Source organism: Pempheris klunzingeri, chromosome 22 (assembly GCF_042242105.1).
Source record: "Pempheris klunzingeri isolate RE-2024b chromosome 22, fPemKlu1.hap1, whole genome shotgun sequence".
NCBI classification, from domain to species: domain Eukaryota; kingdom Metazoa; phylum Chordata; class Actinopteri; order Acropomatiformes; family Pempheridae; genus Pempheris; species Pempheris klunzingeri.
In genome coordinates, this window is record NC_092033.1 from 5472839 (window position 1) to 5496580 (window position 23742).

At 41.8% G+C, this 23742-nt stretch overlaps 1 protein-coding gene across 1 annotated transcript in view; it reads right to left on the reverse strand.

Moving 5' to 3' along the window:
* cald1a (caldesmon 1a) overlaps nucleotides 1-21681 on the reverse strand; it is a 52692-nt gene extending 31011 nt beyond the window's left edge. Inside the window, exon 1 of the mRNA XM_070853799.1 lies at nucleotides 21600-21681. The gene's annotated coding sequence lies outside the window, so the exon portion shown is untranslated. The remainder of the gene's footprint in view (nucleotides 1-21599) is intronic.
* Nucleotides 21682-23742: the final 2061 nt, after the last annotated feature.

The window sequence follows — 23742 nt, forward strand, 5'->3', positions numbered from 1 at the left end:
AATTAATGGGAAGATAAACAAGTAAAAACTAGCTTTGCGCAAAGTATGTGCTTGCCAGCTGTTAGGTTGGCAAATAAAGGAACAATGGTGACTTGTTACAGCTTTTGATTACAAGGCTGAAACAGTCACACACAGCTTCAAGGTTTTAAAAATCCTTTATGATGATAAAAAAATCCAGTCCTTCATGCTCACATAACGAGCTACATAAGTGGTGTACTATTATAATAAAGATGGAAATCTTACATTAATCCTTTATTGGCTTGCACCATCTTATTTATGATCTGCATTGGCATGCTGGAATTTGCAAATTAGCACTTAAAGATACAGCTGAGGCTGATATGAATGTCATTAGTTTTCCAGGTGTTTGATCATAAACACAAGTGTTTATACACCTTTTTGATTTCCATTTCAATGACAAGTGAAAGACTATGACTCAGCTAACAGTGCCAACACGAACCAGTCTGCTTACAATAGACTGTATAAAAGAAGTGAAGCCAATGCGTTTTAAACAGACAGGGGAAGTCTGATTGTAAGTCTCTAAGAAAATGACCTTATTCTCACTTGATTTATCACTTCAGCAAACTTTTTCCTAAGGTGTTAATGGTCTCAATCGTTAGTTTCAAGTCATATTCAATGCAGCATGATGTTAAATCTTATAAATGATGGTCTCATTTAGAATAAAATAGACCATAAAGCAGGCTATGCTTTAGGGCGGGGGCTACCTTGTGACTAATCAAGTAAAAGGCGAGGGAAAAAAAACACACATGCTCCAAAACCAAGATGGTGACGGCTTTTAAACCAAGATGGCTTCAAACGGCCCTCCACAAACCAACAGTAGCTACGTCCACTTCTTACATGCAGTTTATGGCCCTTACCCTCAAACCCAGTAAATCCAGGCCTAGTAATAATGACCATTCCCTTTTTAGGCTACATGGACAGATGTGGTATCCGAAAACAGTCACACCACTCCTGCTCCTGCCTTGGCCTCCAGAGGACCACGCTGTTCTCCGGAGAGAGGAGGGGAGGAGTTGTACTGTATGTGCAGCAGCTATGGAGTCACAGCTGTGCCAGGTGTCCAGGTGAAGAGAGCTATTCCACTAATCTGGAATGTGAAAGCAGTGCTGGCACAAAGCCTGGCCTCTCTAGTCTTTGCATCAATGAAAGTAAATATTTTGTCCACCTGCTACAGCGGTTGGTATGTTGGAGAGCTCATGAAACAAGGCTGCTTTTTTTTTTTTTTTTTTTTTTTTAACGATTTTCAGAGGCGATGTGAAAAGAGACAGTTTCAAGTGCTACAGTGAAAATGCTCTGACTGTTGGAAAATGATTATGTGAAAATAATCTCACAAATTACTGGGATGATAATGAATGGGCGTTATATCACCGAGGAGGATGTGGCCCCTGACTGCAAAAAAGAAAGTTTTCACATGCAGCAGGATTTCAGTATTTTGACACACGGCTGTCTTCACCTATCAATATTTAGTCAGAAGGGCTAAAAATCAAAGGGCGTCTTCTAGAGGGTGAAAATACAACAGTCTCCACATTCTGTCAAATTTGAGGCTTTTATTGTGACAGCAGGATTGCTTCTGTTGCAATACCGTCATGGGTCTGGCAGACTAGCGTGACACGTGTAATTCACCTCTCTTCCACAGCAGAAGAGACTGCCACAAAACATCCCTCTGTCTCTGCTAATGGTCACCTTAGTTTAAAGGGTACTCTGTGGACTTTTCTTGTTTACGGTCAGTTGCTGACATTGGGTGTATCCTTGAGATCTAACAAATGTGTTGAATGCTTTTCCTGTCACATAACTCATTCGCAAACTGCCAGGGCTGGTGAGAGAGATGCTGATTAATGGTAATTGTGCAGTGGGAACATGAGAAACTTCAAATGGAATTAAAATATTAAAACAGAAATATATAGTAAGCCTAATGCTAGTGGTTAAAAACTTGCATTAAAACATATTGGGAGAGACTTTTGAGGCGTGACTAAATAGGAGTTGACTGACATGCTATAATTGCATGCAGCTATAGGAACAAGCTACTGTAAGTTGTCCATTTATGGAAGCATTGGATGCTAAATTGACAGGAGAAGAACACACTCATTTGTAAAGGAGAGGGGAAAATAAGAGAGACAGGGGTCTATTGGTTCAGTCTATGCTACGATACATTGTTAAGTATTTTGGCAAAGGACGAATGATCATTTTATGATTATTTTATCACACAGATAAAGCTTCTGCAGTAAAACCGTGAGGACGAGAGAAATAAAGAGAGAGACACTGCAGGCCTGTAGGTAGTGCACACTAACAGCTGTTTTGGCTGAGGCTCTGGGGACAGTTTGAGTTGGGTAAACCTAACGTTTTCTGCAGGGGTAAGGAGTCTCCTGAGAGAAGTCTGACAGGGCGGTTAAAATATGTTCAGCCTGTGTGTGAGAGTGTGCATCACCATAAACAGTATTTCACAAACAAGAATAGTTTAAGTAATGTGTGTATAAGCGTCTGTGGAAAGCGTCTGCAGAGGAAGTACGTGATTGTATGCTTTTTTTTCTTTTGTGCGCGCGCACTTGAATGTGAGCTTTTACAACCGTAGTGGTGAAAATGCGTGAGGCCGCTGCAAGTACAGTATGTGTGTGTTTTATGGTACAGTAAAATGTGTGTACATGTGCGATATCCATCACCACCTACGGTGCTGTGTTTGGAAAGCTGGCCTTGTGGTTGTGGTTCTCCGTGCTATGTGTCTCTCTCACACGACCAGGCCTCGGCAGCATTAACACGTTTACAGTCTCAGGATGCAGAGCGGCTGCCGATGAGCGTTCATAAATTCACTAGAGGTTTTTGGCACACCAAGGCCAAGATTTTCTCTTTTTTCTTTTCGTCTCCGCTTGTCTCTCTCTCAGCTTCATCTGTCATCTACAGTCTCTTTTTCTTCTCTTTTTTAGAGCCTCACCCATGCACTAGCGGGGTGGTATTATTGGTATATAACAAATCTGTCACTTTCTGTTTGATATTTGAATTTAAGATGTATTTAAAATGTGTAATGAGCTCTTTGGTCCAACACACGAGGCCGTGCCCTGTAATCCAGTGAGCTGCCAGCCCATCTGACGTAATGCAGCAAAATCAACTAACGTTCTTGTTTTTGCTAACGGAAAAGTAAGACTAAATGGATATAATGACATCAAACAATTTAGCAATAGATAAGATTAAAAACATCTAAGTAATTAGAGGAAGCATTTATTTGACACCACACACGGAAAAATGTTGCATAAAGGCCGTTCGCTCACTTTATAAAGCTACCTTACAGCGTTAGTTCATCATCTTACTGCGACATGTTTGCTTCTCACTTGAGTGAGTGAACGGAAGCACATAAATTCTACAAACTGGGCTATGTGGGTTGTATCTAAATTTATTTGAAGTAATTACAATGTGTCAGTTCTAAATTGTGTTGTAAAAAAGAGACAGCTCTAGTATAGAAGTGGCAGCAATTGTGGTATGGAAATGCAAGTCATTTATATGATAATCTAAAGACTATTTTTTTATGGTTTCTTATCATCACTCATGACATGTTATTTATAGTTGTTGATAATTGATAAAAATATTAATTTCCAGTTGACTGTTTCAAATTTACTTTTACTTTAGCCATTAGTGTTGCCTTTTTGATGTTTTTTTGTAAAATGTCCCACTCAGTGCATATCCCAGTAACCAAAATTAAAGAAAATTTCACAATGATGTTCGTGTTCTTTTTTAAACTCCCAAATATCAATAATGGTATCAGCCTCAAATATCCAGCATGGGTCGCCTGTATGGCCTGTACGCCTGCAGCTTTCTCACTGTTTGTATCTCCTCTTGGACCACAATGCAACAGCTTAGCCAACAGCTGCAGACTACGTGTTCAGCTACAATATGAGTGGAGTCAGTGCTGGTTGGCTATGAATAAGAGTAGTGCTTTGTTTAATATTACAGGATTTAACCATGTCCAAGCAGCCGAGCTCCCTTTTCCTTTAATCTGCGTCTGCATCTGCATGCCACAGTGCGAATATCAACCACAATAGCTTCTGTTGTCGAAGCCGGGGTCTTCAGCTGCGACTATATATTCTTGGCAACATATGAGGTGGCCAACTGCATCAGACCTCAGCTCAATCTCAATACCATCTGCTTTCCACTCACACTCTCTCCTCCAAAACAAATTTTTAAAAGTGCGGCTTCGGCTCGGATGGGGAAATATTTCACTGAGCATGAGCAGCCTGTATTCATAGGCAAACCTGAGAAGCTAATGCCGCTGTGGCAAGTGAAATGCGGCGGAATAACGTGCTGATGATTTTGAGGGTTAGGGCAAGAAATGGGCTTAGTCCTTGAATGCCTCAGAGGCATTGTCATTAATGACTTCAGATCTGGCGATCAGACACAATCCTCCCTCAAATCGCCCCACAATCTTCTCCATGCTGACTTTAGCAGATAGAGGGCGAATCAGCGAGGGGAAAATTTCACATCGGTGTAAGGAAAAGACCTGAAGGTTAAAGATGTTAAGTTTCCATTTGGTGTAGAAAAAGGAGACTCCTGCATTCCCAGACAATGGTTCACATTCCATAACACCTCTCTGTGCCCTGTGAATCATACACACTGAGACAGACTGACTGAAGATATCTGTTCACACACAGCCAAGAAAATCTCAATGGAATACCTCAGAATACCTCAGATGTATTATATTTTGCAGGATGCTAGCAGGCAGCACTACGCAGTGCTGGAATTAACCAACCACTGACTTTATCACAGTATCAGGGACCCAAAAGATCAAATGCACAATCAAACCAGCACCAGAACTGCTTTGTAAAACACTCAAACTAAAAATAAAGATATGTGCATGATGGACCCATCACTCTTAGTAAGAGACAATTTGAGAATTGAGGTTATAAGAGTCTTTACAGGGTAAATTCTATTCTATCTACTTCTTTTTGTAGTTTTGGACATCACTGTTACTGGAACAAGATCGCACTCACCAAGTTCAAAGCAGAGATCTTGGAATACGAAAAAAGTTCAACAGGGCAAACAAACCCCAAGGTTTTCTAAAATTATTTAAAAGCGAAAAGTAAAAAATGTTACCCCCAACATGTATACTATGTCACATTTTGCTGAACAGCAGCCATGGTCGCTAAAAATGACTATTACAGGATGACAGTAAATGCCTAAAGATAGCACCAGTAAAAGTAGTATGTTTTTAGTTAGTTTGCTAACATTAGGCTACTTAACGTTAGCCAGGTAAGACTGTAGCAGAAAACCCAGAGTGCTTAAAATAAATAAATGAAACTGTTCTTATCTGTAAGCGTAAGGTTAGGTCTCCTCTCCTTTAAAGTTACAGGTTACATTTTGACCCACTGTTCTTGCCACAGTGTTCCTGTGCAATGAGGAACTATTATCAACACATTGGATGTGCTTTCACTATCACCTCCAGAAAAAGTGGTTTAGATAATCTGGCTTGATGCTTGGCTGGTTTACAACCAGTCTGACTGTTTCTGTGTCTTGCCCTCAAGGACTTTGTAGTAGTGAAGTCTCCATGTTCCCAGATCTCAGTAATTACTTATCACAGCCAATTAAAATGATGGCCAGAGCTACAAAACCTAACACCCTAAAAACTGGAATTGTCCTCTAAAAGTACTGGGTTACTCAGCGATAACTCTCATGGCACTGTCTTACTCTCTTGCAAAGCGTGTTGTGATATGTTCGTGATAATAGACAACATTTGTTTTAATCATCTTGCAAGCTGACAAAACCTGTAGTTTGATACTTTGAAACTCTTGTCTTGCACTGATAAAAACAAATGACTCTCTCTGTTGCATTCTTGAATTCGGTGTTTTATTTTCCACTGTCAGCGAGATAACCTCGCTAAACTCTGAGCACAGTGTCATCTGTCGTATATTTAGGCTATGACTCACTACTCTTTTAATATTTTCTCTTCTCCCACACATGGATGGGAGCTTCGTACTGCTCGACACACTCTGAGCTGCATTAGATCTGAAGGCATTATGGCCTTAACTGTGTGTGTGGAGAGACCGCTGAAAACACCTGCACTGCACCAGCCAGCGTTCTTCGTCAGGCGGAGGGTGTGTTTATGTGCCCCTAAACCTCACGCCTGAAGCTAAGTCACACTTGAATTGCAATAAAAACATTAGCCCAACATGCCATATCCATCATCTGAACCTAACAGCTTTTCGACAGCAGGTTTTAGTGCACAGATGCTGCAAACACATCACCTTTATTGTCTTTTTTTCTAAGGAGATCTAACTAAATCCAGCTTCAGTAGGCTTCAGAACCTCACTTAAAGCTCTCTAAAGTTAACCACCGAAATGAGACGATAAATTCCTATAATTCCTATTTGTCAGCTGCTGATCCAATTTACCAAATGAAACAACTGCCCAAGACGAGTTGATGTAGCAGTTGGCTGAAAAAGAAAGGTTATAAAACACTGTCTTACTTTTAAATGTTGGTTTTAAGAGGGAAATTTGCATTAGAAGTTGGACTCTTGCTGCCCAAATCATAAATAACACTGTAAAAAGGCAACGTCTTTGTGAAACGGCAGCAAGAGCCAACACAATCCCCCTCCAGTGTTTCACTTTTAAAAGGCTTGCGTCCCTTTTAAAAGTGCACTTTCAGATGCTGCACCCACAATCAGGCAGAATTGGAGAAAAAGCATTCCAAAAAGTACAAATCCCACACAAAATAGGGATGTTTGTACGGCATCAAAAAGCTACTGCTCACTGGCTGTGCTCCATATGACCAAATATGGAAGGAAAAAATGCTGCCTTTTCCCGTAACCAAACTCGGAAAAAGGAAAAAAAAAGAAAAGAGGAGGGGGGGGTGGGGGTTTCTTGCATGCTGTGTGCACAGCGAGATAGAGCTCTCACACTCACTACACAGTGGCCACAGACTTGGCTCCCTCTCAAAACAGCATGACTGATGGTGATGTTGGCCCTGCCGTGACATCTCGGTGAACACACACACAAACACGCACACCTGCACGACTCAGGAGTCATGAAAGAGAAGCACACCGATCCTTTCACTGCGCTGACATTTCATTTTTAAAAACACACACAAAAGCTTTCTTCACTTTCACATATGAGGTCTACACCGGAGTCTCCGCAGTGCACTTTGAATCGGAGCCCCCTGGAAGGGAACATTCCTCTTGGTGAAAAAGCAGCCGTCTCGAGCGCCACAGTCCTCTGCTTAAGTTAGAAACGGTTTGTTTATCTGCCCCCCCCCCTTTGCTATATGGATCTGCTCTCTGGAGCTGCCACTGCAGAGTCTATGTGGGCATGTCATTTCACAAAAAACTCATCAAATTATCTGGGGCAGTTTGTGGAGCGCGCCAGCAATGGAGGAAAAAGTCTGAACTCAGCACAGAACAAAGCAATAAATAAAGGGACTTGTGCTTCTGTTTTAACAAGACTGTCCATCTTAAGAAGTCGCAGAACCTTTGTAATCCATCTTAAAAGAATAGTTTGACACTTTGGGAAATAAGCTTATTCCCTTTCTTGATGAAAGTTAGAAGAGAAGATCGATACCACTCTTATTCCCCGACGAAGACCATGAAGCTACAGCTAGCAGGCGGTTAGCTTTGCTAGCACAAAGACTGAACACAGGGGGGAACAGCTAGCCTGGCTCTGTAAAAAAGAAAAAGCCATTTGCTGAGTTCAAAATTGAAAACAGCAAGTTGTGTTTTTAACAGGCTGGTACTTGCTACCAATCTTTATGCTAAATTAAGCTAATTACCCTAATTAGCATAAAGTACACTGTAGCAGCATCTCCCTGAAGTGAAATAATCTGTTGATGGGCTGTAGAAGACTCCCACGAACACCATGATACTATTGTTTGAGCTGAATTAAATAAACTACTGAAATTCTCCCTTTAGGACAATATTACTTTTTAAAATGAGCATCTTCTTCTGTGCTGCTGAACAAAGGCAGAACAAAGTGATAAATAAAGCTCTTTCTTCTCCTGTTTGCACAGGATCCGGGTTTTAGTTTCCAGCTCTGCAGCCTGTTATGTAATCTCCTCCTTGAAAAAAAAAAAAATACATCAGATATTGTGGTGAAAATATCCAGAATGTCAAATAATCTCAGTAAATATGCACCCCTGCGCTTGACATGTGATATTAAGAGTCTGTTGTGTAATTCCACAAGGACTTTACAGTCAAGCCTTCATCTTCTTGTCACTCAGGACCAAAATGTGACATCAGAACATACATGTTATAAACTAATGCTGTAATACTATCAAACAAACCAGGACTGATGAATAAATAAATGCAATTTTTCCGCATGATTTTCCTGTCATAACAAACCAGGTTTTGATGAACACACATGGGTGAAGTCTCCCAGTACCTTAGAGTGTACTGTGACAACATTTCATTCTATTAAATAGGATTGTAAATAAATAATGACAGACAGATGGCAAAGATCTCAATGCACTGAAGAAACCTCCCATCTTAACAGGTAATTTAATGATCTCTTGCACCACTGTTCGTTTTAGGCCACAAAGATGCATCTCTAAGCTGAACAAGAGACACAAGAGCGTGTGAATTGTCATAAATCCCTTATTCAAAAGGGAAAGCAGCCTCTTCTTGTTCCTGTAGGACAGCTCGTCTTGACACCTGCCTTCTGTTAGAGTAAATGAGGCTCGGCCAGGAGTCTGCGTCTCTTCAACAGGACATTAATCTGCTACTAGTAAGCTGACCAGGGAGACTAGTGGAACCAGTGTGCAGATATATGGTGGGTTTTAGTCTAAGTACCGCTGCTGCCGACTCCGCAGCCAGAGAACAGTTTATCCAGCTGATGGCAATAAAGCAGAATCGAACGGAAAGGGATGGAAAAAAAGGATGAGACAGAACAAAATTAACCTCTTCTACATTTTAAACCATTGCTTTCTTTCAGATCTACGAGAAGTTCAGCTGTTATAACCAGAAACTGCAAAAAGCCAGTGTGTCTGGCTGAGAGGCCCTCAGGCAATTTCGTGAACTTGTACTTTTTTAATAAGTATAAGTCATTCTGGATATGCACCGCAGCTCAATGACTAAAATGTAAAAGTATACGTGATTAGCATGATCCACAGCAGCCCACAGCCTCTGGTGTAGGGGCAATAACATGACAAGCTGGAAACATTAAGTGGAACATAAAAATGTATTTCTCATAAAGCTTGAGAGGTTCCTGATGTGTTTCTCTAAGGCGAAAAAATGGAATGAAAATGGATCTGCTGAACATTTGTGACATGCTTCCTATAAAAGCCACGTTTCAGTCGTGGTGGATGTGTGGCACTCTGTGGCCGGAGAGAAATTACACTCTGGTGAAAGAAGGAAAGAAAAACGTAAGGATAAAAAAAAATGTATAAACGGCAGAGTGATTTATGTGGCTGGCCTAAACCACACTGAGAGAGAATGTCTTCCCATCATACCTTACATGGAAACATGCATGAGGTTAGAGTGAGGCTAAAAAGCATGATGCAATGCCCCCACAGACTGAGAGCCTGTTGAAAACATGACAGCTGAGTGCAAACCCTGACACAAATTTGCCTTTTTTGCACAGCCCTATCAGGAAAACACAAAGAAAATCACTTTCGCAGAGGACATATTTATTTAAATCTCTCCAAAATGTCATAAATCTTTATCTTTCTTGCCTTGTTTTAACACACAAGTCAGTAAATCACGCAACGGAATGCCAATTTTTTGAAGTGTGCTGCGAGGCTTTTCAAGGGTATTACATGACAAGGTATTTTTCAAAATAAGGGGCTGCATTCCTGGAGAGAGATAGGGGAGATTAAGGAGCGGGTAGGTTGTGGGTGGGGTGGCAGGCGAGCAAGATGACCTGACCGAGAGGGTCTATTACTCACAGTAGATGTGGAGCGGTGGAGTGATCCCCTGACAGTGCTTTCAGTCAGGTCCTACTGGGGGAAATCTGAGGGCTTCTTCTGGGAACGCACAGACAATACACTAGCTGCATACACACAAGTCAGAAACAGGAATGATAATAGAGGGCCTTTCAGTGCAGACAGCCAGGGATGGTTTGTTATAATCCTATGACTCTCTCTCTCTCTGGGTATTCATGCGGCCCTGACATGCTCTCAGAGAGTTGATGCGGAGCCAAGCCATTTAATAGTGGATGTGCTGGGACTCCTCAGCCAGGTGTGGAAACTAAAAGATGTCTTGAATCAGTAAACTCAGCACATAGTGGATGAATGGGCTTCAGGGGCCATGACAGTGGCCAGCAGAAAATAATTGGTATTTCTCAGGTAAGACGCTTTCAACAGGTTTGACTTGCATTGGACATTTCCATCTATCACAGTTAAACTACCTTAAAGGTACTTGAAATGAATGAATATGTTTATGTTCAGTGTGTATCTCCAAAATGTCTTATCAGTATCCTTATATCTATATAAGCTTCAATTTATTTTTTTTTAGCCATTTGACAGCAGCACAACTAGCTGTAACATATAACTGACCTATAAAGTTGTCATAGTGAACATGTGCATAAACAGCTCATGTGTAGCAACATTAGCTTTAATTTGTGAGTGTCTTTTTAGCTCTCTTTTGGTCTCCACCAACTCTTAGGGAAAATATCTAGCTCTTTAGCTGCTGAATACATTTTTTAAAACTTTTTAAAAGCTGATAAGAGACTTGTGAGTGAAGGGGGGGGGGGTCATTTTAGCAGCACATTTCACATTAACATAGTCATTTAATCCATGTTTGTACAAAAAATATTGAACAGTGTAGCTTTAAGACGAACGGAAACGAACATTTTGAGAACATTTCCTTCCAGATAAACTTTTTTAAACCTGTCTTCTTAACATCAGCTAGCAGTCTTCATATTCTCTGGCTTTTGAGGACTGATGGCATGTCACTATCACCAGTGTTTGACTTTACATGAAACTGTTGCATCTTATTTCACCTGTCTTCCATGTCTTCCATGCACTACGCTGTTACACCAATATACCGCCCTCTGCAGTCAGCAGGAATTGGTTTTGCATTGCCTTAATAAGAAAAAGTTCAACAGCACTTTAGGTCTGTCTAAGAGATTAAAAATTTAATACTTCATGAATTTTACAGTAATACTTCTCTCCAAGTATAAGCTGGTGCATATCGAGTGTACGACCAGCACGGGGAAGAAAATGGTGTCGTCATAAGAAGAAGTATTGTAATAGAAAAAAGCAGAGAATAGCTTTTGACAAGCTGTAGAAGTCAGCACAAAATTCAGTGGAGTAAACCAGTCCTAATCCCAGTCCACCTACACTAGTTGACAGATATGATGCCAGGAACTAGAGATGGGAAGCTCTTTCATGGAGACAAAGAAAAAATCCCAACAAATATCAAACCCCTGTGGAAAACGTAGCTTTTTTTTGTGTCTTTCAGTGGTTTGTAGTGTCAAATTTTGAGACATTAAAGCCTCAGCATTGCTTTTGAATCAGTGGATGTGCATTTTTTAAGTGACAGAGAGCTCACCTCTCCTTCCAAAGAATACATTCCACTCTTCTCATACCTCAAATCCTTTCAGGGCTCTACAGGGCTAAAGTTCACTAGCTTTACCAGATCTCATTTTTGTGCATGGCTGTTATTACTTGTGTGGCAGCCAGCCAGCTTGGACGGGTACACATCTACTATCCTCCTCCCCCGAGGTGAAAGGCCCGAGCCGGGGTCTTTAATCTGTAGGTATACAGTAGGTAATGTAAGTCACCTTATACTCTGCACTCTCTGCGGGTGTGTTTGTACTGTGTTCATTGTTTCTGTCAGTCTAGAGGCAAAAGTGACCACCAGTGCAAACACTAGGGATCTTCATATCTGCAGTATACAGTGGCAGAGCAGCTATTGTCAGTAGAGCGTCTTGAACTGTGTCCTTCAGGAGAGTTACCCCCCTGCCTGTCCCTATTTCTTCTCTCTTTCTGTGGTTATGCGACTATGGAATCCATTGCCAAAAATTCCAGGAAACCCTAGAGCTTCATGAGACATAACAAAGCGCTCTGTCTTCCTCTTTCTTTGTCTCTTTCATTGATAGTTACTCTATGTTTCTCTGTGTGCCGTCTTCAGGCCTGGGGGCTCTGCCACTCTCCCTTCTCCCTTGCAGTTAAAAATAATTTTATTCAATGGTTGATTGCCTCATACCATTTTTAAATGGTGGAGTTTCTTACTTTTAATTCCTGTGCTAATTCTAGACCACAGACTACTTAGACCATGGAAGACGCAATCATCATTGAATGCCATTAGCATGATGTGGCATTTACCACTAAATTGAGGATAAAATTCAGCTTTAGAGGTTAATATATGTGCAGTACTTAAGCCTCCTAATTCCTAAATTTATTAGAAAAACACATATCTCAGACAGCCATGAAATTGTAAATAATTGAGCGGTGCTCTTAGGAGGCTTCTCTGGTTGCTCCGTTGAAGTTGCTGCAAGCTTTTTTTAGCTGATGGCAAAACTGGAAATGAGATTTGGTTCACAAAGCAGCACAGCTAAATGGGAATAAATCCAAAACCACAGCCGCCGCCCTCCGCCCCCCCCCCCCCGGCACTAATCTGTCCATGGGGGTTCACCCCTGGCGCTCGAAAATTGTCTCTTGCATTTGGGTCAAGTCTGCTCTCCAACACATAGATGCATGTCTGAACCCTGTCATACACACACACACACCTAGAGACATACCTATTCACCCCCACCCACCACCCACCTTGTGTTTATGTACAGAGCTTGAGTGACTGGTATTTCATTTCGGCCTGCCCGGAGCCCTTTAGCACAGTTTGGCTTGGCCGGTGTACCATTACTGGTCATTAAGTCTAACCTGAACTAATAGGGGCCCATTTTCCAAGGTGGTCTCCCAGGTGGCTGTCACAGACGTGAGTGGCACTGCGGGGCTCAGGTCTTGACTCAGGCACTCTGAGCCTCATGAAAAGTCTGCTGGGACGCAAGCCAGACTCCATCATACATGGGATGCAGACTCTTTGATAACAAGAACCCATTGTTCTGGGGGAGGGGGGGTGTCTGGGTGTTTTGTTTCTCATTAAGGCAGGTTTAATGAGGCCAGGCAGATTGGGCTCCCCATCCCTCATATGCACTGTACTACATTTGTACCTTCTTCAACATCTGATCCAAAGAAACATCGACAACCCACCTAAAAGCATTTCCAAATCACAACACCCAATTATAGTTTCAGCTTTAGCTTATTATACCCCCCATGAGTTAGGACAAAAAACAAGCTAGTACACCAATATATATATTTAAGCAGCCAAGCAGTAAGTAGCAGCCTGGGAACCAGACAAATCTGCAAGCTCATGTTTTATTTTCTCTGGCAGATGTGTCTGATCTCCCTCTCGTTCAGACAGATGTCCACCTTCACATCTGTCTGGCCAATCACAAGCATTTGTCTAATGTAGAGCAGGTTTGATACAATATGATACACAGTTAAAGCATTTTGTAAACTACCAAGATGGTTGCTACTGACAGTTTGTTTAATACTGACACGATAGTGGATTCAACAGGACGGCATATTTCCTCTGAAAGAAGACCAAACAACTGCACTTACAGCTTTTGTTGATCGTTGCTTGGATTTGTTGTAGGTCCATCCAATAGCATGTCCTGAGATATTCTTGTCTGCTGAGAAGTTCCAGACTAATCTATTTGTGAATTGGTCTGGCGATGTTAGGCTAAATAAGTAGAGCTTGGGCTAGGTTGATTGATAAAGAAGTGGACGGGGTTTCCTGGTCTGTAAAGTGAAGCCAATGCACAAGTGCCTTAAACCGACATTCAAATGGCCAGCAGACTATGCTGGTTGCAAAAAGACTTCCGGTTGTATCGAAGTTTGTGAATAATGAGCCTACTTCTCACTTGATTTATTACCACAGTAAACACTTTCCTAATGAGTTTATGGTCTCAGCCACAAGTGTCAAGTCTTCTTTAATACAGCATGATGTTCATTTGAGAGGAAAACAGATGATAAAGCAGGGTATGCTTCATGGCAGGACTACGTTGTGACTAGACAATCAGAGATGGTCTTATCGTGGCGCAAACATCATTTCTGGTTCCAAAAAACGGAATTGGCCTAAAACATCCAGTATCATTAGGATTTAGACTCCTAAATATCAAAACAGAATCCAAAATGACTTAGTTAAAAATCATCACGCCTCCAATTCTAACAAATATAACTAAGCACAAACCTGTGACTTTTTGTTCATAGCTTTTGATGTGATAATACAAAGATGGTTACAGTCACATTATAAGGCAATTTTTCCTGGATAAGGCGCTGAACAGCTAATGGCTTTAATAATATTTAAAAGGAAGATTGTTTTCATATCAGCAGACTGTCAGTGGAAACACCGTCACATTCAAACGGCAGATATCTAATTTTAACATAAAGCTGTTCATATGTTTTAGCTGTGCCCTCTTCCGTGTGACACGTGTCATCATTAATCAGAGGAGAAGGAGCCATTAGTCTAAATGTGGGGGTAATTAATCCACGCTCACACTCCATTAGACGTCATGCTCAATTTGTGCGGAGTGCTGTGTACTGGGTAAATAAGCAGAGGCGACAGGACCCACAGCTTTATTATTCCTGGGGAGGTGCTAACTTGCATCTCCAAGAAAGCTTTGATCTAAAATACCGAGCACACACAAAGTTCAAGTGGATATTACGACTTAAATTGAGAGGAGAATGAAATTACCGTCTATAGCAAATGATTGTATTCATGTGTTTTTTTTTTAACATAGGAGATTTCTGAACTCTTCTGTGTGATCAGAGGATAATCGTACACATATGTATCTCAGTCATAAGAAATGTGACTGGACTTCAGCATTAAAGCCAAACTGTAAGCCTCCAACAAGGTTAAACTGCAGTAGGGTATGTAGTATGAATCATCCCTTAGTTTAATAAGTACCATTTGGCTGTCACCTCAGCGACCGTAGAGCTGCTATTACAGTAAAGCCCCTCCAGTACAGAGCTGGGGTTATTCAATAAAAACCTGACTGAGTGTTTCTCCCAATCACCACTGGCAGAGCTCTGATGAGGTAAAGACCTGTCCTATGCCAGCCTCTGTCCCTGCGGAGCACTGTCTGATTAAAATGGTTTTCTGAGGCCATATTTTTGTTCTCCTTGTCGTCTTGCCAGACCTGAGTTAGAATACAGAGAGAAAGATTGACAAATTACCTAATGTGTACTGAAACGAATCCACAGAAACAGATCTAATCTGTAAAGGTCGCAGACAGGTAGACAGATGCGAGCACTGGATTTCTACTTTTTTTGATTGGTATTAATGTCTCAAAGACACAGGAGGACACAAATGCAGATGCATACCTTACATTTGTTGCTGGTGTTGAAGGAGGAATGGCTTTGTATGAGCCATTCTGTGCTTTTGATCTTCAGCCTTAATCACTTTCACCCCCGACTTATCTTACCCCCTCCTAACAGGGTAGTGACATGTGAAGTGGAAAGAAATGGCAACAGCGGAGTGGCCCACTAGAGCCATCTTTCTAACTCTCCTGTTCCCTTGCCTCGCTTGTAATGCATTCCTGAGCAATCCTCGGAGGCTCGTATGTAAATGCCTGAGTATGCTTCTGATTAGGAGGCACAAAGAGTACACTCTATAAATGCACTCTTAAACAATTACCGCTGCTCCCGACTGCAGCCCCGACACAGACCTCAGACTGTGCTGCTGCCTGACTGGCTTATTCGGGTGGTAAAGATGGATGCGGACAATTTCAAACAATGTGCCTTGCTATGAGATACACGTGCACAGTCTGACTTTAGACACCAGGCTGGGAAAGGTTTGAGAAACTTAATCAATGAATGACATTTTACTGTGATGAAACAAGCCAATTAAGAGATTAGCAGACCAAAAAAAAATGTCACTCTCACTTTAACCCTTTAACCTTCTGCTCAACCATATGGTAGAGCACATTTTGACTCACTATATCTTATTGAAAACATGTTTTACTTACGACATCTCAACCGTTTGGTAGAGGCCAATATTTCAAAAAATGTGGGGTCTGTTCATAAAAAAACATTGATTTTTGTAATTAGTGCCCCAAGGAAATAAAATATATAAAGAATAAATTTTTTCATTGCTTTTTTCTTGGTGAGGACGTTAAAGGGTTAAGCCGCCATATCAATATTTTTATATTAACAATTGATCAAATAACTGTGTTTTGTGAAAGGTGTCGCTCATAGTGACACACAAACATCATTATAACCCTACTATGCAGTTCCCCTCAGCCCTATGGAGCATTTTGACACCTTTCAGGCTTTTTGTTTAGGTTTTCCAGACTGTGATTTTACTGTTTTAGTTCACTCATAATGCTCTCGTTTGTTTCTTTTTCAGATGCATCGAGTAGCTTTTACCGAAAGTTCTGATGAACCCGCTGTATTCTACCTTCCCAGCATCAAACAGCAGAGAGACAAAGCTAGTGACTAAGGCACATAGTGGAGTATTACTCAGCTAAAATGCCAGACTTTTCCCTCAGGATTGGTGGAGACCAAAACAGAGCTAAAAGGAGAGCGAATACTGAACTTGTACTTGTCGGATGACCAGAAATACGATATCAAATGAATGATAATGTTGGTTTGTGTCTGCAGGATATTTAAATAGGCAACTTTTGACAGTCGATTGTAAACATGAAGCCCTAAATGTATGAATAAATTGTGAGACTTAAAATAAAATTTCAAATACTTAAAACTTGGCTGAATAAAAGATACTCCAAGCTTTGAAGCTCTGCCAAAGAATGAAACTGAATTACAGTTGAAGTCTGACTCATGTGAATACCCATGTAAGGACACAGTGATTGTTTTATGTGTATGAGGTAAGTCCTCGCTTCCATCATTACCACATACAAGCCTGATCTCGCTCTCGCCAGTTTTCACTCCCGTGATGGCAGGCGTCCAATGTGGACTCTCCGAGCTGTCCTTCACATTCGCCATACACACTTCAGCACACCCAGCACCTCAATAGCCACAAGCATAAATCCAGCAGGCCTATAACTGACCTACACACTGCCCTGTCTGTGTTCCCCATGCGATTCATAGAGCGGTTAACCTCGCTAACTGTGTCAACACATGACCTCACCGGTCATGTGTTTACACTCAGTGGTATTTTTCACACACGCTGCTGGGATTTACATCACCTCTATACCTCCACGTTCCCTTAATTCCCCATTACCCTAAAATATGGGACTTTTAAAAAGCGATTTGACAGGCTCTTGATTAGCCATGTTTGTTTAGTTTTGGGACGCTGTGGGAGGAAGACGAGAGGCTGAGAGGAGAAGGGAGGAGGAGGAGGAGGAGGAGAGGGGAGGTGAAGAGAGGACGGGGGGAGAGAATGGAAAGCTGGCAAAGAGAAGGAGCAGAGTGAAGTGAGAATGAACGTTATAGTAATCATTTCTTTTTGGGAGAAAAGGGCTGAGGTAGAATAGATTGGTGTTAAAGGAAAGGAGAGAGGCGAAGAGAAAGTTAATGTAGCTGCTAGGAGAGACACAAGTAAGGTAGTTTCTCTGCCACAGGGACACTCTGAGCACGTCTGAGGTCCCAGTGGGAGGACTCTGAAGGAAAACACGAGGCCAATCAGCTAACAGAGACATTTCCTGTGCTTGTTTTATCAGATGAGAAGAAGCCCAAAGGCTAAATGTCCCTCTTAACAATGTTGTACACTTCTCTGAATAACCCGCTTTGGGGAACGAAGGGGAGAACATGCATCTTTGTAGGATGACATCAGAAGCGCTGCTTGGGCTCGCTGACCTCACTCTCACACAATCAATCATCCACAAAAACCCCATGAAATGTAGATCACGTGACCGAGAGAGGAGGTTTTACCTTTTAAGATATAAAGCAAGGCTGCCTCATGAATTAAATCATCACCCACTGAAAGAAACTAAAGATTTAGCTAGATGGAAAAGAACACAACAGTCTTTTTTTATATAGCTATGAAACTTCTGGCAAAGCTTGGCATCTGGCAACAAGCAGATGGTGGACCAATATGCCAATTACCACCGCCGACATGCCATGCTGCCTATTAGGCAATCTGGCCTTGAGTGATAGCACTTTAAAGTCAGAAAACGACACGAGTGAGAGGCTGATCTAACAAACCCTCTTCATCAGAGTGTGACTAAAGCCCAGAGGAATTCAAACACAGGTCTTTCATGCCCACATGACTGCCTCAGTCAGGAGAATCAAAGTTTGGGAAACAGTTAGAAAAGGAGTAAAGATAGAGATCCTGGGAGGAAGGATCATTGTGAAATTCTTTACACATGTATAGTGAATTGAATCTGCGGTTTGAAAATAGCTATGTGAATGCGGTTTGATTATAAAGGCTTAATTTGGTGGTGAATCTATGATAGGTGGGGGTATGGGTCGACTAGATGAGGGGGAAAAAATGAGAGTAAGCATTCTCCATCACCCAGGAGACAACCAGAGCTTAATTGTGCAGTGAACAAATGCCAGAACATCTAAGAACACCGTGGATACTCCCTTGCAGAACTTTCCCAAGTCAGCTTGGCTGCATAATGAGGAACAAAAACGAGCTTTGCTTTTTTAAATGGCAAATAGCATAGGAGTTTTGAGTTTATATCACAAACATCTGCAAATCTCTTGCTGCATATTTTCCAGGACCTAAATAAACATCATCTAAGGTTTCATGCCCTTGTGTGACTTCACAAGCAATTAAGCAACGCTGCCAGTTTTTGCCTACCGCTTGTTGACCGTCGTTGCCCAGTGAAAGAGTTAAGAATTCTTTTCCAACTCGAGATCTACCCGTCTGTCCAAGCTCACCATATTATACAACTTAGTGTGCGGTTCTGGATGCAGCGCATTCAAATTACATGCTATCGAATTCAAAGGCGAGGGGGAACAGAATGAGTACGCTGTGGGGCTCCAAGTCCAGGGCCAGAGTCCCATGTGCGCTAGTTGCACGTCAATCACAATCACTTCAAATGAGCTGAACCCTGTCCTACTCCTCCTGTTCAGAGGACACAAACCTAATACTCAAACTAACTTTATTCCAGGCAACTGGGGGACACCATTGATAAAAACAGCACTCATTTAACTCCTGGTTGGTGGAGCAGCATCTTTATCTCAAGCCACATTCTTAGAATAAACAAATCTGCATAAAATTAAGCCAAGGGGCAAAAAGAGTCCACAGGAAGACACAGGAAACATGCTTGACATAGTTTCACTGGTCCGTTATGAAAAGAAACCAGAAAATAGCTTTGGCACCTGCTGTGCAGAAACAATATGTATGTTTGGACGGACATGTCAGCATGCGATCACTGGAAACTAAACCACATTTGGAAAACCTTAACACTGAACACAGTATAGGTAAACATCTATTAAGAAAGAACAGATCAGTCCCATCATTTGTGTTAGAATATTGCCTCTGCCAGTTTTCCACTCTATTCAAATTCAGTTTGCCACTTCGTTGGCTGACTTCACTCAGTGGTGGTAAGAAACTATTGCCTCGCAAGGAAACTCTGGATTCTTGCTTTGGAACTTGATACTGTGGTGAGTTATGAGTATCTAGGATCAAACTATAACAAAGCAACCACATATACTGCATGCACATTAACACATAACTGCACACAGACAGATTCATGAATGCCCAATGCTTTGGCACATGTTGATTATGATGAGGCACAATAATTAGCTGATCCAACATTTAACTTTAATCAAGCGTATGACAGAAGGGAGGGAAGGAGAGGGAGCCAGCATACAGTAACTAGAAGCCTTCACTGCATTGTGCAGTCCAGAGCCAGACTCCGGAAATGCATGGCAGTGTTCCCTACATCCTGCCCGCCCAGCCCTAACCCTGGCCCTGGCTCTCGCCCCACACTGCCAAACCCCTGTTATCACTCTGTGCAATTACCTCCAGATTCTTCTGAACCCATATCATATTGTGCCAATTATAAAATCCACTTCTAAATACACTACAAAGCACTACATGCATTTTAGTGTAAAGCCTGCAGTTTTCTGTGTGTGTTCCAGCTCCAAAATAGCAGTCTGAGTGTGTGAATATTCATACAGAAACTGTAAAAAGCTCTTAGTGCAGTGACTCCCAGCAGGGGTGCTTGTATCCCAGGAAATACTTCAGCAGGTACTGTGGGATACACTGAAACATGAAATATCTCAACTAATTTGACAAAATAGAAATTATGATTTGATTAAAAAGAGTTATGTCCACATATTGAGTCGCCTGTAACACCTTTATACTACATGCTGTGATCGAGAGTGCATTAAAGGTAGTTAGCAAGTGAGCACTGAAGTTAAAGGATATATAGTTGAAACACTTAGCTAAACCTAATGGATACATAGTTGAACTAGTTAACTAACAATAGTGGTAAGTCATCTGAAGGCGTCCATGAGGGGGTACTTTAGTTCACCTCAGAGGGCCGTGGGGGTACATCAGACTGAAGGCGTTGGGAACCTCTGTACTGCACCACTGTTATGCCTTGCATTCCAGAGGCTATTCCAATCACCTGTCACCAGGTTGGGCCTGCGCCTTATAAGGAGCGAAGGGCATTCTCCACGTGTTTTCCAAACACTGCACAACTTATCAGATACAGTTTCATGGGCAATTACTGTGCTGTCTCTGGCCCTAAAGCATTCAAAAAAAAAAAAAAAAAAAGAAAGAAAAAGAAAATCAACGGCTCCGGCCTCCTCCACCCTCTCCCTTTTTCCATGCTTCCATTTCGCAGATACTACTATGTAATAAAGCTGAGATCAAAAGACTTGCTGGCCAACTCAAGTACAATGAGAGTTGAGGAGAGCCTGCGGCCTCGGGGCTGGTGGAATTGCAAAGAATGTGATACCTTGATACGATGAGAAGTGGATTCATCTGCGAGGGAGCAGGCCTGCCTTCTGCCCTGTGGCTTTGTCTGCAGGAGATGCTGGATGTGTTTAAAGTTCATACACCAAAGGACAATTGCCTTCTGTATCCCAGCATGTTCTCATAGTCAAATATGATCTTTGAGATGGTGAGCTGGTGGGGGCCCTTCCTCATCTGTAGCCAACTTTGTGCACCTTCCACATTTCAACAGGTTTCTCCACATTATGCAGCTATGGGTCAGACACACAGCTTCCCTTTACAGTTTGGAGGATGCTGTTAGCATGTGATGTCAGCTTTAAACACATTTGTAGCTTTCTCCCCAGCATCTATAGGTTGCTCCAGGCTGCAGTGAGTGCCATGGCTGTGTGAGAAAGTTGGCTGGGTTTGGAGAAACCACCACCACCACCGCCACCCCCCGCCCTAAAGGACCGAGCGCGCATTACAGGAGTGGATAAACGCTCTTCTTTGTGTCATCCCGCGGTTAACAAAACATTCACATGACACTGTCAATGCTCCACCGCAGGAAAGTTTGTACCAGCTCGAGTTTTCATTCCCTTTTGTGAATTTTGGGCGTTAAAAGCGCACAAAGAGGGAGCGGCTTGCTGCCAAGATATCCTGAAAAGTACCAGCAGCAGCCCATGCGCACAGCAGAGACCCAGGATGTGATCGTCTCCCATCAAAGAATGCATCGCATTTCTCGTTCAGAGAGTCGTGAAGTTCCTACTTGAGGATTTCGGGATGTTTAAGAGATCAGTATGCAGGAGGTCAAAGTTTGTGCGCTTACCTGTGGATCTTAACGCGCAAAGTTGAGCTCTTGAGTCGAGTTTGAGGAGAGGAGAGGGAGCCAGTCTGCAGTCGGTCCTCCACTACACTCAATGATAAAAACCAAACTGACTACCCGTTCAAGCCCCTCCCTTTAAGACATAATCGCACATCTACTCTTGGCTCCAGTTGTCCGATCCAGTCTGCTTTCAAAACTTCTGGCCGGACTGCGCCCGCAAAGCGTTTCCAAAGCCTGAAAGAGACCGAGAGAAAAACTCTGCGAGCAACTTCTGCAAAACTCCAGGCAGAAAAGTGCCCATTTTGGTTATTCCTTCAGGGGGCCTCTGAAAGAAAATCATCTGTCAAGAGCGATCACATGAAATGTTAATCTTGGACACAAAAGGAGGGCTGTTTCTCTCTCGGAGTCTTTAATAAACCCCAAACCTTTCTTATTAATGTGATGATAAGTATATGAATGAGGTTTGATGTGACCGTCAAATATATTTTTTTATACATTTTACAGATTTCAGCAGACCTTATTTATCTATTCGGGTCTTTTGTAATATACTGGACCCTGATTCTGAAAAATACTTGGGAAACATTTAATGGTTTTATATGAAAATTATGTGGATGGACACAGACAAATAGAGGTGAACTGACCCTTTAAATGGCCTGGGAGAAGTTTTACAATATAATAGTTCCCCCCCAAATCATGATTCTATCACCCCAAATATGCTGCCTATGTTGTTAATACAACCTTTTTATAGTTAGATTTATGATTTATGATGAAGTCCAGCCCATATGTAATGATGCTACAGTAAAATGTGTTTTGTAATTTACTTAAATGATTAGACAGTGTCATCCTGTGGTTGGGAAAACTTCCAGACGTGTTATTAATGTTTTGGCAAAACCAGGATTAATGTCAGTGAGACATGGAGACACTATGGTGCCTCATTAATGTAACCTGCTACAGACTCTGTCTTTGATGGCATTAATAGTTGCTTTTTATTGTAATTTTTTTAGACCATAATAATAATCCACCCAAATTGTGTTTTCAGCACTCTAATGTTTAAAGAACGATATTGGTGCTATAAAAAGGAAAAAAGCCTGATGTCCAGACTTTCTCTTGTATCCAGAGAGCGATTATTTAACTTCTACAACATAATCACGAAGGAGCGGCTTTGAGAGTTGGCAACCTTGGTTTTACAACAAGACGTGCTCGTGGCTCTGCGAGGCTGCACTCAGCTAAAGGCTAACTTCAGCATGATCACAGTGACAATGTTGAGATGCTGATGTTAGCAGGGAATGTTATTGTTACAATTCCATCTTGAATGGGACATAAATATGTGAACAGCACTTGAATGATGACATTCCACAATGACAAACCATCCAATAGTTGTCAACACATGCTAGCATGGCAAACAAAAGTAAGGGCACATGGCATTCCCAGCTTTGTGCTGGGTTGAAACATGAGGAACACGATGAAACAAATTGTTTTCATTGACTGAACTGAACAAACTCAATGTTTTTTCATCCAAATGATTTTAGAGTCTTTAAAGTTTCTGGAAATAGCTTCAAAGGAGCAGTAAATGTTGTTTAACAAGCCTCTGGATCGCAGGGTTTTCATATTTTGGATGCAGGCTTTGTGATTTGAACACAGTGCTAATACTAATGGTAGCATTTATAGTCCAACTAAAATCTAAAAATACTGAAAACAGCCTTCAAAATACTGACCACTGTAGATTTATAATGATATAACAGTTGCGAAAACCCCCAAATTCCAAGAAAGAAAACCTCACAGAGGACATGAACTCGGTTTCCTCAATAGTAGCTGCATCCCTGACTTTACTTTTAGCATCAATTCTTTTGCATAAGGACACTGATAAAAGTGTGGTGTCATGTTTGGCTCTCTCCACCAAAAGCTGCCCCACTATCCTGTGACCTTTTTGTCTGTCAGCAATTTCAGTAAGGATGCAGGAAGTTAGGAGGTGACAAACACAATAGCCGCAGTGTTCTACTTTCTACTATGAAACAGCAGCACAGAAACACTGCCCCGCTTTGTCTCCCGCCTTTAAAACAATGATGCTCAGAACAAAGAATGAACTTAAGAACATTAGGCCACTGGTGCAGAAATGAGCACCATATGCGTTGCTGCTCTTTTGCAT